The sequence below is a fragment of the Abramis brama genome (assembly GCF_963993115.1).
Source record: "Abramis brama genome assembly, chromosome: 7".
Lineage (NCBI taxonomy): Eukaryota > Metazoa > Chordata > Actinopteri > Cypriniformes > Leuciscidae > Abramis > Abramis brama.
Window position 1 is genome coordinate 38,012,661 of NC_139969.1, and position 14,625 is coordinate 38,027,285.

At 42.9% G+C, this 14,625-nt stretch overlaps 1 long non-coding RNA gene across 1 annotated transcript; it reads right to left on the reverse strand.

Annotated features, from left to right (window-relative positions):
• Window positions 1-2,722: 2,722 nt before the first annotated feature.
• LOC311087183 lies at window positions 2,723-3,643 on the reverse strand. Its single transcript, XR_014607180.1, has 2 exons — window positions 3,516-3,643; window positions 2,723-3,440 (listed from the first exon to the last, which is right to left on the reverse strand). It is a non-coding gene; the product is annotated as an uncharacterized lncRNA (long non-coding RNA).
• Window positions 3,644-14,625: the final 10,982 nt, after the last annotated feature.

Below are 14,625 nucleotides of genomic sequence, written 5' to 3' on the forward strand. Positions count from 1 at the left end.
TAACGGAGTACTCGGGGCTCTGGAAGTCCGTTTGGCAATACGATGTACATCTGAAATGGATAGGATGGGTAGCTCCTGTAAACACCGGCTATAAAAGGTCGCCATTCCTACGCTGTGTTTACCTCAGTAGCTGACGACCGGAAGTAGTTATATCTGTTTTGTAGAACCCGGAAGTATGTTGCGCATAACACCTATTACCTGTAAGTAACAAGACAATGAAGAGAAGAACGCAATTGTGATGGCTTCTCGTCTCTGCATTTACTACGAATGAAGCATCACTAGCGCGCGCGTTACTATGCGATGCGTGCGATGACGTCATCACGCTGGTATGCCAAGCGAAAATAATTATATGAATAAATGCGCATAACACACACTCCTTTTTAAACATAAAGCACAAATAAGCATTTAAACCATATTTAAAAGTATTGGAAAATTAACATCACACTATATTACAAAGAAATGTACAAACACAAACGGCCTGTACTCACTATTACATGAACAAGCCCCAAATACAGATTTTTTAAGCAGTTACACAGATGGAGAATTCTTTCATGAGAGCCCCCTTTTTTGGAGATCCTAATATTGTAAGATTACCCTTGGGGCCTAAAAGATCAGTTCACAAATTAGCAGTCTTCTATTTTATGATTGGCAATCTTGAATCTAACTGCAAATGAGGCATATACATTTGTGCTTACTTGTAAGAAATCAATTTCTAAAGAAGTATTCATACTGAGACATCTTGCTGCCCCTGATTAATGACCTGAAACTGAAGGACTGCAGGTCAGTGTAAATGTTCACAACATCAATTTGAAATGCGCTCTTGCCACTGTTTCAGCTGACATCTTGTCTGCTCACAGCCTGGCAGGTTTCACCTGCTGCTTTAGCAGTGGACGGATCTGTCGCTTTGTATGATCCATGTTAGGATTCAGATTACAGGGGGGGTTCTAAACAGATAAAAATCATGTCTCACGATTTACAAAACAAAACTTCATTAAGTGGTAAAAACCCAATATATTGGGCATCTTATGATCCTATATTTTATTACAATTGTTTTTGAGCTAAAATGTAATACACATCATATATACACACTGTATATTTCTTTTATCAAACATGTTTGGGGCCAGTCAAGGGGTAATTAAACTGCACGATCAGTTATCGGTTATGATACGTTGTTTATTATTGCAAATGTTTGTTCTGACCAAGCAATTACAGGAACGTGGTTATAGGAAAAGTCCACTTCTAAACAGATCTATTAACCCCTTGATCGGCAAGGATCACTGGTGATTCTGGCTTATTTATTTTTTTATATTCATTACTCGTCAAAACATCACACTCTTACTTGATCTGGACAAACTCAGCTTCATTAGAAATATTTAAGACTCCAGCTTCGATATTTGACCACTGTTTATAATTAAAATGGTTTGCAGTGACATTAATTTCTTAATTTATGCCAGGAGTGCAAAATATTTGTAACGTTCGTTATTTTGAACAGAAATCATCACTCATACAGCAGCCATTCATCTCATTTCCGGTTTATTTGTGTTCGTATACAATAATATCCACGATCCGCCAGCTATTAGTCCAATGGTGCGCTTGTTTGGAGAAATAATAATTATGACATGTTTGTAAAATATTTCGTCATACAGAATAACATTTCTATTCATTTTCTCAAACAGCTAATAGAGCTAGCGATGACTCCCCTCTTCCTGATTCGCGTCAGCTATGACATCAGCGTGATATGATTAGGCCGGTGACACACTGGATGCGTGGCGTAAGCGTCTCAGCTGCGTGGCGTGTCCGTTTTTATTTCGGCTCCCATGTTAACAGGTTAGAGCTTGCACACTGCCTGCGTGACACGCGCGTCTCAGGGAAAACACGTGCATGCTAGAAATAGAACCGACACCTATTTTTCACGCGACACGCAAGCGTCTTGGAAGCGTTTCCAAGCAAAATTGAATAGGAAAAGATATTTATATGACATTTTGACACGAATACATATTAATAAATGTCATTTTGATGTTTGAAAGTGTCTAGGGTTTGACATAAATGCAAATATAAATGCAATTTAAAAAAAATATTATTGATTTTCAAATACTGCACCTGTCAATACAGAACGAAATATTCTGTAGCCTATTTTGCCGTCAACACTGCCGACGTTGTCTTTGCTGCTATATATTTATGTTTAACATGAAGTATCCATCCACAACTCTCTCCCCATATGTCAAATATATCACCAATGAGGCTTATCATATGTCACCTAGCAGCAGCAGCGCCGCGTCAGACACGCTTCTGGTGTGCAAAGACATGGAAAACGCCACGCACACGCCACGCAGCTGACACGCAACAGAAACACCACGCTCACGCCACGCAGCCAGTGTGTCACCGGCCTTAGTTTGTAAAGCTGTCAATCAGCTGTTTACACTTCCTCATTCTGAGCTACAAGACAAACAAAACTAAACATCTCTTCATCTGATTCAAGAAGCTAATAAATGCAGGATTCAAGTATATCTGGTTTGTGTGTGTGATTTCCGTTCGATTTTGGTTATTTTATGGGAACAAAGAAGGTTTACAGTATGTATGCTAGTGTGACCACTACGGGTTTTCTTTATATATTCTCAATACTACTTAAATCAAAAACCCATAATTATAAAATAGTCAGTTCAAAGAACTACCCGGTGGCACGCAAGCCACCCTAATTAAAGGACGTAGATGGAAGCTGGTGTGTCAAAAAAATATACATTTATTTATTTCACAATAGTTCAATTATATAAACAATTCTAAAAGACAACAGTAATACTTTATGAAACTTCTCTCAATCAAAACACCAAATGGTTAAGGGTGTGTACAGAGTTTCCCTCCTGAGACATGTCTGAATATAAAGCACACCACACGTCACTCTTAATAAATAATTTAAGAAGAATACATAGGTGAAACAACCCAGTTACATATTGCACGTGATTCACAGCAATTTCCCCCCTTCACTTCACACACACACACCACTGCAGGCGTTTGTCCCTTTAGGAAACTACACATTACCCAAGTATTTCAATTAAAAGAACCTCACCATGTATACATGAGTTATCAGAGAGAGTCAAGACAAAACAAAACAAACAAACATACAATGTAAAAGCTCAAACCTCCGCTCTCTCTCTCCCTCCTCACATGCCCCAAGGGCAGTCAACAAACAGTCGTATAAATTATGGTAGGCAGTTGGTATAACTAAAACTAAAACAGGAAAAACAGTGACTGGACACACGTCCTGTAACAATAATAAAATGTCATGAAATAGGTTTCTTTTGTAACAACATACAATCAATAGTTATAGGCATGTTCATACCTGAATAGCAAACAAATGTTTGCACAATGCGTCTTCACCACAATCGCACTGCGTTACCGTGACAGAATAGGATGCATCCTCACCACAATCTCAAACTGTGTTACTATGACAGAAGATACAAAATCAATATACCAAGCTTTTACGATCATTCACAACATTTCATAATCTAACTTGGTACCTGCAACAGTTTTTCCCAGAACAACCGTTTTGTCCACTGGCCAATCTCCAGCCTCAAGCAATGACAACAGCACTGGTTTGAACCATCGATTTTGGTGCTTTCATTCCCCACGCTGTACCGACACACTATACTGGAATGCTAGCTTGGCTTGTCGCTCTGTGACTACGTCACACTAAATAGCCGGCTGAGCAATGACGCGCTCTGAGGTGGTGTCTACTGGGTCCTAATGTCCTACCCCTTACATTCACCCCCCTCGTAAAATGTCACCGTCCCGGTGACAGAAACAAAATAAAGTCAACACCAGGGTCTAAACACAGCATATAATGCATTGACTGTAGGGTGCGTTGTAGCCTCCTCCCCACCCTCCTCATTTCTTACGGCTGCACGAGGGAGATGAAAACGATTTGAGTGCTGGCCTGCTGTTAGCCGGGTGGTTCGTCGAGTTGTTTGAATTGATGCTTGTTCTTCTTCCTCCGATCTACCACACTCAAGGTCTTGACTCAATTCCATGGAATCGGAACTTGGACTAGTAGGTTGTTCATTTAGCTGCCCGGATAACAACGGGGCTGCAACACATCTCGGTCTTTCTGAATCATATGGATTCAACGGTGCACACACCCCCAAGTCAAATTCCTCGTCTGTGCTAGGGTCAGGACTAAGTACTACATCCCCCTTGGGCACATCTCCAAATAACTCCACCTCAATCGCACATGGGTGCGGGGAGCCTAAATGGATTGGCAATGGGCGCAATTCTTGTCGATGGATATTCCGCTCTGGGCCTGACTGACCCTTGGGCTTGATTTTGTATAATGACCCAACCTCATCCAGACATCGCACTACTTCATATACAACAGGCTCCCACTGATCTTGGATTTTATGGCGACCAGGGGGATGACTTCGCCTGTACACAAATGAGCCAATAGGCAGAATTGGCAATGGGACCGAACGATGTTGTGCTCGAGAAGCGGCTGCGTCTTCCAATTGAGTTCGCGCTTTAAGATAAATTGATGTTAAATGCTTCTGATGTTCTTGAACCCAATCTTCTACTGTCCCACCCGATGTCACCTCAGTCAGTCCCAGAAGCGAATCTATAGGAAGAAGAGGCTTTCTCCCAAACATCAACTCGTAGGGAGAGAATCCTGTAGAACTATGCACTGAGGTGTTATAGGCAAACAACAACTGAGGCAAATGTTGAGGCCATCTCTTTTTCTGTTCTGGAGGTAAAGTGCGCATCAGATCGTGCAATGTCCGGTTGAAGCGTTCACATTGCCCGTTTCCTTCTGGATGGTAAGGGCTAGTTCGTGACTTCTCAATTCCATACACTTGACAAAGGCGTTTCAGTAGCTCTCCCTCAAAGTTTCGTCCTTGATCTGAGTGGATCCGTTTTGGGACACCATAGGCATAAAACCATCGTTCCGTAAGAATTCGAACGACCGTCACAGCTCTCTGGTCAGATGCGGGATATGCTTGTGCAAACTTAGAAAACACATCGGTCACAACAAGGAGGTTCTCTCTACCATCACTAGCTCGTTCAAGCGTGGTAAAATCAATGGCCACAATCTCTAGGGGTCTAGAAGCAAGCAGGCTGCCCATAAAAGTTCTCACCTTTGGCTGTACAGCTTTGGCTGTCAGGCACCTAGTACACTCTTGACACCAACGTTCAATATCTTGACGCATGAAGGGCCAATAACAGCGTTGACGTACAAGGGTGGTAGTACGTTCCACCCCTTGATGACCGTGATGGTCATGGAGATTAGTAAGTACTTCACTTCTCAGCCTCTGTGGTAACAACAGCTGTAACACCTCCTCTCTACCCCCAGGGACATGACTTCGCCGATACAAGACTCCCTGCTGTTCTTGGATTCTACTCCACTGGCGAACCATTTCCAGGACTGCTGGAGATTCCTTGGTCCGCTCCACAGCTGAGGGAACGCCACCACGTTTCCAATACACCAAGAAAGCCTGTATCACCGCATCTTCTGCCTGTAACACTTGAAGGTCAGCTTTACCTCTTGCTGGAGTTGCCTCAATAATAGATGTAAACGCAGAACACCGCTGAGGGTTTTTAATGCAAGCTTGTTCAACCTCTTCAGGAACTGAAATACCAGGGGCGACTTCTCCCATAGAACTTGGCAGCGGGGCAGGAGGCAAGCGAGAGAGTGCATCTGCATTTTTATTAGATGTTCCAGGTCTGTACATTAGAGTGAAATCAAAGAGTGCCAGCTGTGATGCCCAACGTTGTTCTACGGCACCTAGTTTAGCAGTACGGAGATAACAAAGGGGGTTGTTGTCTGTGAAGACTGTAAATTTAGAGCCGAGAAGGTAATCTCTAAATTTTTCCGTTACCGCCCATTTGAGTGCAAGCAACTCTAATTTCATAGCTGAATAATTTGTCATATTCCTCTCGGTAGGTCTGAGCCCACGGCTTGCGTATGCGAGTGGCCGACGTTGCCCTCCTTCCTGTTCCTGGGACAAGACTGCCCCCAGCCCCAGATTACTAGCATCCACTTCCAGGACAAATGGTCTGGTAAAATCTGCATACCCCAACACTGGGGCCCCAATCAGCTTTTCCTTAAGCAAATGGAATGCCTGTTCGCAACTCCAATCCCAGTGGTCACTCCAGGAGCTATTTGATCTGGGCCTAGCTCTTTTACTAGAAGGCTGCAATTTTGCTACTAATTTGTGGAGAGGGGCGGCATACTTTGCAAAATCTTCCACAAACCTCCTATAATAAGAGGCAAAACCCAAGAAGGAACGCAGTTCCACAACAGTAGATGGAGTTTTCCACTCCTTAACAGCACTGATCTTTTCGGGGTCAGTGGCAACACCAGATGCGGAAATTACATGCCCAAGGTACTTTACCTCTGGCTGGAAGAAGTGACATTTTCTGAGCTTAAGTTTCAGGCCATTCTGTTGCAACCGGTGTAACACTAGCTCCAACCGCTCCAGATGATTCTGAAATGATGATGAAAAAACAACCACATCGTCCAAATATAGGAGGAGGGAGTGAAATCGTTCATCTCCAAAGATGCGCTCCATCAATCTCTGGAATGTCCCTGGTGCATTACAAAGGCCGAATGGCATTCGCTGAAATTCAAACAGACCAAAAGGTGTACAGAAAGCAGTCTTAGCTTGATCCTTCTCAGCTACGGGGACCTGGTTGTAACCACTCGCCAAATCCAATGTCGAAAACATGCAAGCACCAGTCAGGGCATCCAAAGATTCCTCTATGCGTGGAAGGGGGAATGCATCCTTCCTGGTTTTCGCATTTAATTGGCGATAATCAACACACAGGCGAATTGACCCGTCCTTCTTCTTGACCACCACAATGGGAGAGGAGAAAGGGCTACAACTCACCCGCACTACCCCCTGCTCTACCAAATCTTGAATATGAGCCTTCACAAGATCATACTGAGAGGGAGGGAGTCGTCTATAACGTTGGCGAATAGGTGCATTATCTAGCAAGGGAATCTCATGCTCTATCAAGTTTGTGCATCCTAAATCCCCATCATTCTGACTGAAAACCACACTATACTTCGCCAACAAAGCCTTAGCATCTTCCTGTTCTACCTCTTCTAGATTAGGCCATGATATATTGGCCAAACCAGGGACAGTTCGATTCACTACTTCAGCTGACTGAATGAACACGGTAGGGCTTTCACAACTCTCTTCGCTGCCGAAAATTACGGGTTGACTATGGGGACATACACTCACCATTTGAAGTCTACCCAAAAAAGTACGGGGTCTTAACCACCTGTCCTGAGTACCTATATTAACCACGGGTACAGAGACAGTTCCCTCCCCAATAGTTACCAAGGAAGATGGAATAAGGAGGTCTGCAGGTAGTTGCCAGTCACCTATACCTGGGGGTTCTAAAAATGCGGCAGGAATAAGTGAACCAACTCCCTGTCTACATGAGGCTGTGACTAGCTTAAATGACCCAGAGGGAACACAAATGGAGGGACCTGGGGGAATTGAGACACTACCAATAAATTCTGAATCAGTTAAACGTTCAAGAACCTGACACTCAGACATAGCGTTTTTCAGCACATCAGGTACAGCTGGTGGGGAATGAAATAACGCAGTGCCATGTTGACCAAACAGCTCTTGATAACAACTTTGCAGAATATTCATTCCCAACAAACCGGGAACATTGCGTTTTCTTGTCTGAGTCTGTACATCAGGGGGATCTCGTACAACCAAAATACCCATTCGAGACAAAGTCCTACCAAGTACTTCTACATCCAACTCTAAATATCCTTTATACGGGATATCTAGTCCATTGGCGGCTTTCAACTGTAGCCAGCCACATGACTGCAAAATACCCTGACCCTGGGGTTGGAAATGTTCTGCAAAAAATTCCTCTGTAATAGTTGACACCATTGAGCCTGTATCAACAAGACATGGCACAACTACACCTGCCATTACAACCTTCATTACTGGACATTGACCAATGAGTATAGAATGTGAAGGTACCGTTGATTTTAAAGAGGAGCCACCCAATCCACCATCTAGAGCCTGACTCTGAGCACTAGATGAAGCTAGTTTCCCGAGGGCCCCATGACATTCCTGCCCCGACCCCCAGCTCTACTCTGAAACTCCCCGGCTGCAGCAGCTTGATGGGCTCCCTCCCAATTACGACAACGCCTAGCTATATGACCTGGGTGTCCACACCGCAAACAGATAGGTTGACCTTCTGAATCAAACCGATATCGCCTAGGCTGGGTGCTAGGGCCACTGGGGGCAGCATGCCAAACTGGGTTAGACAAACGTTGCAAAATTGCATCTAACTGTACTTGTTGCTTGCGCAAAGTTTCTTTTAATTCACTAATTTCTTTAACTGGTTCTACCGCTACCGCACTTGAGTTTACCCCCAATTCACAGGCATCAATATGGGTATCACAAGAATAGGCTCTAGCCCGGGGAAGGCTAGGACGCTCCCCGTCATCTGACCAACGCAGAGCTTCACTGCGAACGTCAATAAAGGACATACTAGGTTGTAATCGTATGAGACGTTTTAACTCTCTGCGAAGCATATTATCACGGACATACTCAGCAAAATGATCACGAATTACAATATCAGAATCAGGAATTCCCCCTGGATTCTTACGCTCAATTATCTCCATTAAAGACATTACTGCATGAGAAAATTCACGTAAAGATTCCCCATCACGCTGGCGTCGTTGAAAGAATTGTTTCTGAGCTTCAATATAAGATTGAGGGCAACCAAATGTTTCAAGCAAAATAGCCAGGATTCGATCAGGGTTATTTCTATCTGCAGTGGGACGAAATCGGATCTCTGACTTAGCTTCCCCATCCAGATGGTCATACAGAAACAATGCCTGCTCAGTAGGGGTCATATGTTTGGAATTAAAACATCTACGGGCTTCTTCTACCCACTCCTCAACCCCCAGACATCCAGTACTATTATTACCTGAAAACCTTGGGCATTTCCGCTCTCTTGGGATAATGACATACCTTGGGTTGACTAAACTTTCTTGCTGACTGCTGGTTGCCCCTCCCTGTCCTGCCACAGCATTTGGTTGTGCTACTGCTTCCTGTTGAAGCCTGGTATTAACAGCCTGCAGCTGCTGGAGCTGCTCGGTCAGAGCCCTAACCTGATCTTCTAAACCTACAGACATGACAACAACAACAACAAAAAAAAAAAAAAAAAAGATAATAATGAAAACAACAATGATAAACAAAGTAACAATAATGATAAACACACAAAAAAAAATTTGTCTTGAGGTTAAAGTCCAGCTGGTCTTGGGCGGCTTCTCCGATCCTCCTTGCCAGCCACTGTTTTTCCTTTACCCCAATAAACCCAACTGCCCACCAATTATACAAATAAACACCAAAAAAAAAAAATTTTTGTAAAATATATATATATAAATATATATGAGGAAGGGGATGACACTACCAGCAACCACCCTAACGACCCTGCCGTCTACGCCAAATGTGACCACTACGGGTTTTCTTTATATATTCTCAATACTACTTAAATCAAAAACCCATAATTATAAAATAGTCAGTTCAAAGAACTACCCGGTGGCACGCAAGCCACCCTAATTAAAGGACGTAGATGGAAGCTGGTGTGTCAAAAAAATATACATTTATTTATTTCACAATAGTTCAATTATATAAACAATTCTAAAAGACAACAGTAATACTTTATGAAACTTCTCTCAATCAAAACACCAAATGGTTAAGGGTGTGTACAGAGTTTCCCTCCTGAGACATGTCTGAATATAAAGCACACCACACGTCACTCTTAATAAATAATTTAAGAAGAATACATAGGTGAAACAACCCAGTTACATATTGCACGTGATTCACAGCAATTTCCCCCCTTCACTTCACACACACACACCACTGCAGGCGTTTGTCCCTTTAGGAAACTACACATTACCCAAGTATTTCAATTAAAAGAACCTCACCATGTATACATGAGTTATCAGAGAGAGTCAAGACAAAACAAAACAAACAAACATACAATGTAAAAGCTCAAACCTCCGCTCTCTCTCTCCCTCCTCACATGCCCCAAGGGCAGTCAACAAACAGTCGTATAAATTATGGTAGGCAGTTGGTATAACTAAAACTAAAACAGGAAAAACAGTGACTGGACACACGTCCTGAATAGCAAACAAATGTTTGCACAATGCGTCTTCACCACAATCGCACTGCGTTACCGTGACAGAATAGGATGCATCCTCACCACAATCTCAAACTGTGTTACTATGACAGAAGATACAAAATCAATATACCAAGCTTTTACGATCATTCACAACATTTCATAATCTAACTTGGTACCTGCAACAGTTTTTCCCAGAACAACCGTTTTGTCCACTGGCCAATCTCCAGCCTCAAGCAATGACAACAGCACTGGTTTGAACCATCGATTTTGGTGCTTTCATTCCCCACGCTGTACCGACACACTATACTGGAATGCTAGCTTGGCTTGTCGCTCTGTGACTACGTCACACTAAATAGCCGGCTGAGCAATGACGCGCTCTGAGGTGGTGTCTACTGGGTCCTAATGTCCTACCCCTTACACTAGTAAAGATAGCCCATATAAAATGCTAAATATACATTTCAAAATCTTTTTTTGACTTGAAACCATTTTAAACCGCGACCGGAATATGATACAAATACTCGAAAGTGTTTTATGTGTCTATTCAGAATGACTTCTGAGCAGAAACGTTTTTCTTTTGGGTAACGTTATGTCATGAATGCATCACTTGCCAAAATTGGGGGTGACTAGTAAGGAGTTAACTACTAGTACCTAGAAAAGCGCTATATAAATGTAACAAATTATTACTACTCTCCCTCAAAACCTTTTTTTCCATTTGCATTCACGCAGGCCAAGTGGCCATAGGGACTATAGGAGGAGTAAGGGAGTGATGCAAGCACGGCAACGATCTTTATAGCGTTAAAATCAGAAAACAAATAGCCTACACACACACAAAAAAAGTCTAGTAGGCCTATCTAAATATGTTGTCGCGTGCATATAAATTAAAATGTCATTTATAACCAATGTAAATTATATATTATTAGCAATACATGCATAATCAAAATGCCTAAAAACAAGGAGGTCGACACCAGGATCGGTTTTCTAGATGGCAATGTATGTTTATTTTAAAACAACCACAAGTAGATTAAGTGTTCATAAACTGCATAACGGCCAAAAAAAGTAACAGACTCTGCAAAATCTGTCTTATATATCCGACAGTAATATGTGATTCTAAATTAAATAAAATTCTAAAAAGTTACAGACTATTCGTTTCTTTATAATAGGCATGCATAAATCACAATCATATAGGCTACCATCTGGGCCTGCACGGCGGCAGGAAAAAGACGCAGAGATGTAAGACACCGTGTCTCTACCTTACGATGATTTTGGTACACCAAAGGTAGATTTGCGCTCTGGAGTTCGGCTGATAAACTTTGCCATGAGACCCTGAATATCCAGATCATCCAAAATGTTTTTGTGGATGTGAAGCAGTGCCATGTGAGAAAGTCTACTCTGAGTGATAGTGCTACGGAGCCAGGTTTTCAGGCGGCGAAGAGCTGAGAAAGACCTTTTGGAGCCAGCAGTAGACGCTGGTAAACAAAGGCACAAGTGGATCAGCCGTTCCACCTCGGTGAAAAGTCCTCTTGTTTGTGGATGCAGAGCTGATACAAAGCGAGCAAGTTCTTGGACTGAGTGGAATGCATGTTGTTTGGTGAGGCCACCCAGCATCCTCAGTTGCAAGCCTAGGGACGCAATGTCCATCTGTGGAAGCTGAAGGTTACTCAAGTCAGCATCTGAAACAAGGCCCTTTGCAGAATCCAGCAGCACTCTCTCCCTCTTTGCAGCTGTTGACAAACCAGCTTGATCGAATCTGCGCTCCATTTCCGAATTCATTAAATCCACTGCCTCAAAAAAGTCCCGTCGCCACTTTAATTCACCACTGTCTGCTAAATCCTCCAGCACAGTGTCCCGAAGACGATTTGGTGTTCTGCTGACCCTGGAATCTTTTGGCCACTTCAGGCTGAGAGCAGATGCAGACGCTTTTGCTTTCAACAAAATAGTGTCCACAACTCCTTCTCCCCTCAGTGCACCTATAATAATAATAATACATGTTATTATTTACGTTTAACCCTCTGAGGTCGCCGGCGCGTTTTGCTGGATTTTCTTCACATTGTAGCACAATAAACTTAAATTACTTCGTCATTTATGCTCATACAGAAAAAAGAAATATGAAAAAAGAATCTGTGATATTTCTACTTTTTTATGTGTCCACTTACAATCAAATCAAAACATTGTGCTTTTGTTAAATAAAGAAAATAAACAGGGTGTGCTTTCTTCCTCTCCGTCTGAACTTTTTTTTTTTACCACGCCAACACGCGTAAAATTTGAGGGTTTTTTTTACCACACCAACGCGCGCAAAAGAGATTGACATGCAAATCGTCCACAAAAAAATAGCAATTATAGGTAACAAAAGCAAAGAATAAAGCTTACCTACAGTATGCGCTCTTTGAGAACTTTAATGCACTCAAGTGCACCAGAAACGCTTGCATTAGCCTTCTGCAAACTTCTTGCCACAGCCTCACAAGGTCCAAACATAGCCTCACAGCACAACAGCCCGAAGACAGTTCTGCCCTTCATAGCTTGCTTGAGAAGTCCTGATATTTTCGACCGAGTCTCCCCACGAACACTCCGGTCCTTTTCGAGAGCTCGTAGGGTCTCCAACAGCGGCCCATATCCTTGCAGGAGTCTGGATATCGCCTTGGTCCTTACGCACCATCTTGTCGGACACAGAGCTGCGACATTGGACACGGGTTCTCCGTCAGGGAAAAGAGACTGATACAAACTCTTGCGTTTTGCTGACTCTCGGATGAGGTTGGAGGTGCTCTGTACAAAGTTAAATACGTCTGCGACGAGAGCCACATCCCGAGCCACCTCTTGCAAAGCAAGATCCAACGAGTGATTGCAACAATGGACAAACAAGGAGCCAGGGCAGGCTTCTGCAAGACGCGCACGTACGCCGGTGAAACGTCCAGACATATTACTTGCCCCGTCAAAACAGTAGCCTTGAAGCTTTTCAATCGGCAGGTGCAAGCGCAAAAATATGTCAGTGATGCACCTGAATAGAGTGTCTGCTTTCGAATCTGGCGCGCTGTAAAATCCCAAAAACACACTCTGTTGACACAAATCAGCATCCACATAATGCACATGGCAGGAAAACTGCTCGGATGAGCTAATGTCTGTAGTGCCATCAGCCGTCAGTCCAAAGTTATGAGAAACCATTGCCCCAGAAACCAACCTTCGCTGCACAGCATGTGCAAGCAGTTCTATCATCTCGTTTTGGATCCAATTCAAAAATCCCCCTCTGATGAATACGGCATCAACTCTGTAGAAGTCATGTACCAACTTTTTGGCTACCACAGAACAACAAATAAAACACAGTGCTTTGTCAGTGTCATTGACATAATGGAGCCATTTCCATCTTTCAAACCAAGCTGATTTAAACGATATTGAAAAACCTTCAGTCCCAAAACGCTTGGTGGGGAAGTCAAAATTCCTTGGCTGAAATGGCTCAGATGGTAAAGGTGATGTCCCTGCTGCAGCAGTCTCACTCTTGTCGGGGGCAGACTGAGAATTTTTTTAATATGAAGTGCTAGCGTTAGTGTCACCAGCAGCCTGGTCGTATTGGCTAGCACCGGGAACGACAGAAGCTAGCTTGTCCTGCTCGGGCGGGGCTGTAACGTTAACGTTACCTCTGGATGAGGAGTCAGTTGGAGAATTCTTCTCGCTAGTCCTCGGCCTCAGGTTTTTGGGGTTGGATTGAAAAAAATCCAAAATTCTCTTTTGAGACATTGCTAACTAATTCTCTTGCTATAGCGCTGATATTGATATAGACTAACGTTATATCACTAGTAGTTTTTTAGACTAGGTTTTTTTTTTTGTGCTGCGTAGGCTGAATCGTAATCGCGTGATTCGCGTCAAGACACCTGATTGTCTAATACTACACACTGAAGATAAATTAAATAATTTTTAATTAAATAATTACCACAACGACTTCAAGCCTCCAGAGCAAGTCATGTAGTCTGAACAGCACAGCGATCTGCCGACGTTTAAAGTTGTGTAGTGTGAACTAGGCATAAGTTGTTGATTGAGCAGTTTGCCAGATCGGGGCGTCAGTTTTGAGAACGTTACTTTTGGTTCACAACTTGTCCTAGTTACACATCCATTAACTTGCATTTAATACTGACTGATATTACTGATGACTAACTGTTTGATTATGTTATTTTGTTAATTTAGATGTAATAAATTCCTTCTTTTGAGCTTCTGTGTCGTCTCCCCATAATGTCACATCCTTGAGCCAGCTGTGACATCAGCTACAAAGACCTAAGGTCTCACGTTAACGAAGATGATGTAATAATTCGATCTTCTCAGGTACATCAGTACCATCTGCAAGCACTCAGGGAAAGTGCTGGAATATCCAAACAGACATATGGTGTGGTCAGTGAGGGCCCTTTCACTGAGCTGAACTACTTTGATGTAACAAACTTTCCCTTGTCTTAATGCACGGTTTTCTGGAGGGTGTGGTGCCTCTTGCATTTAAAG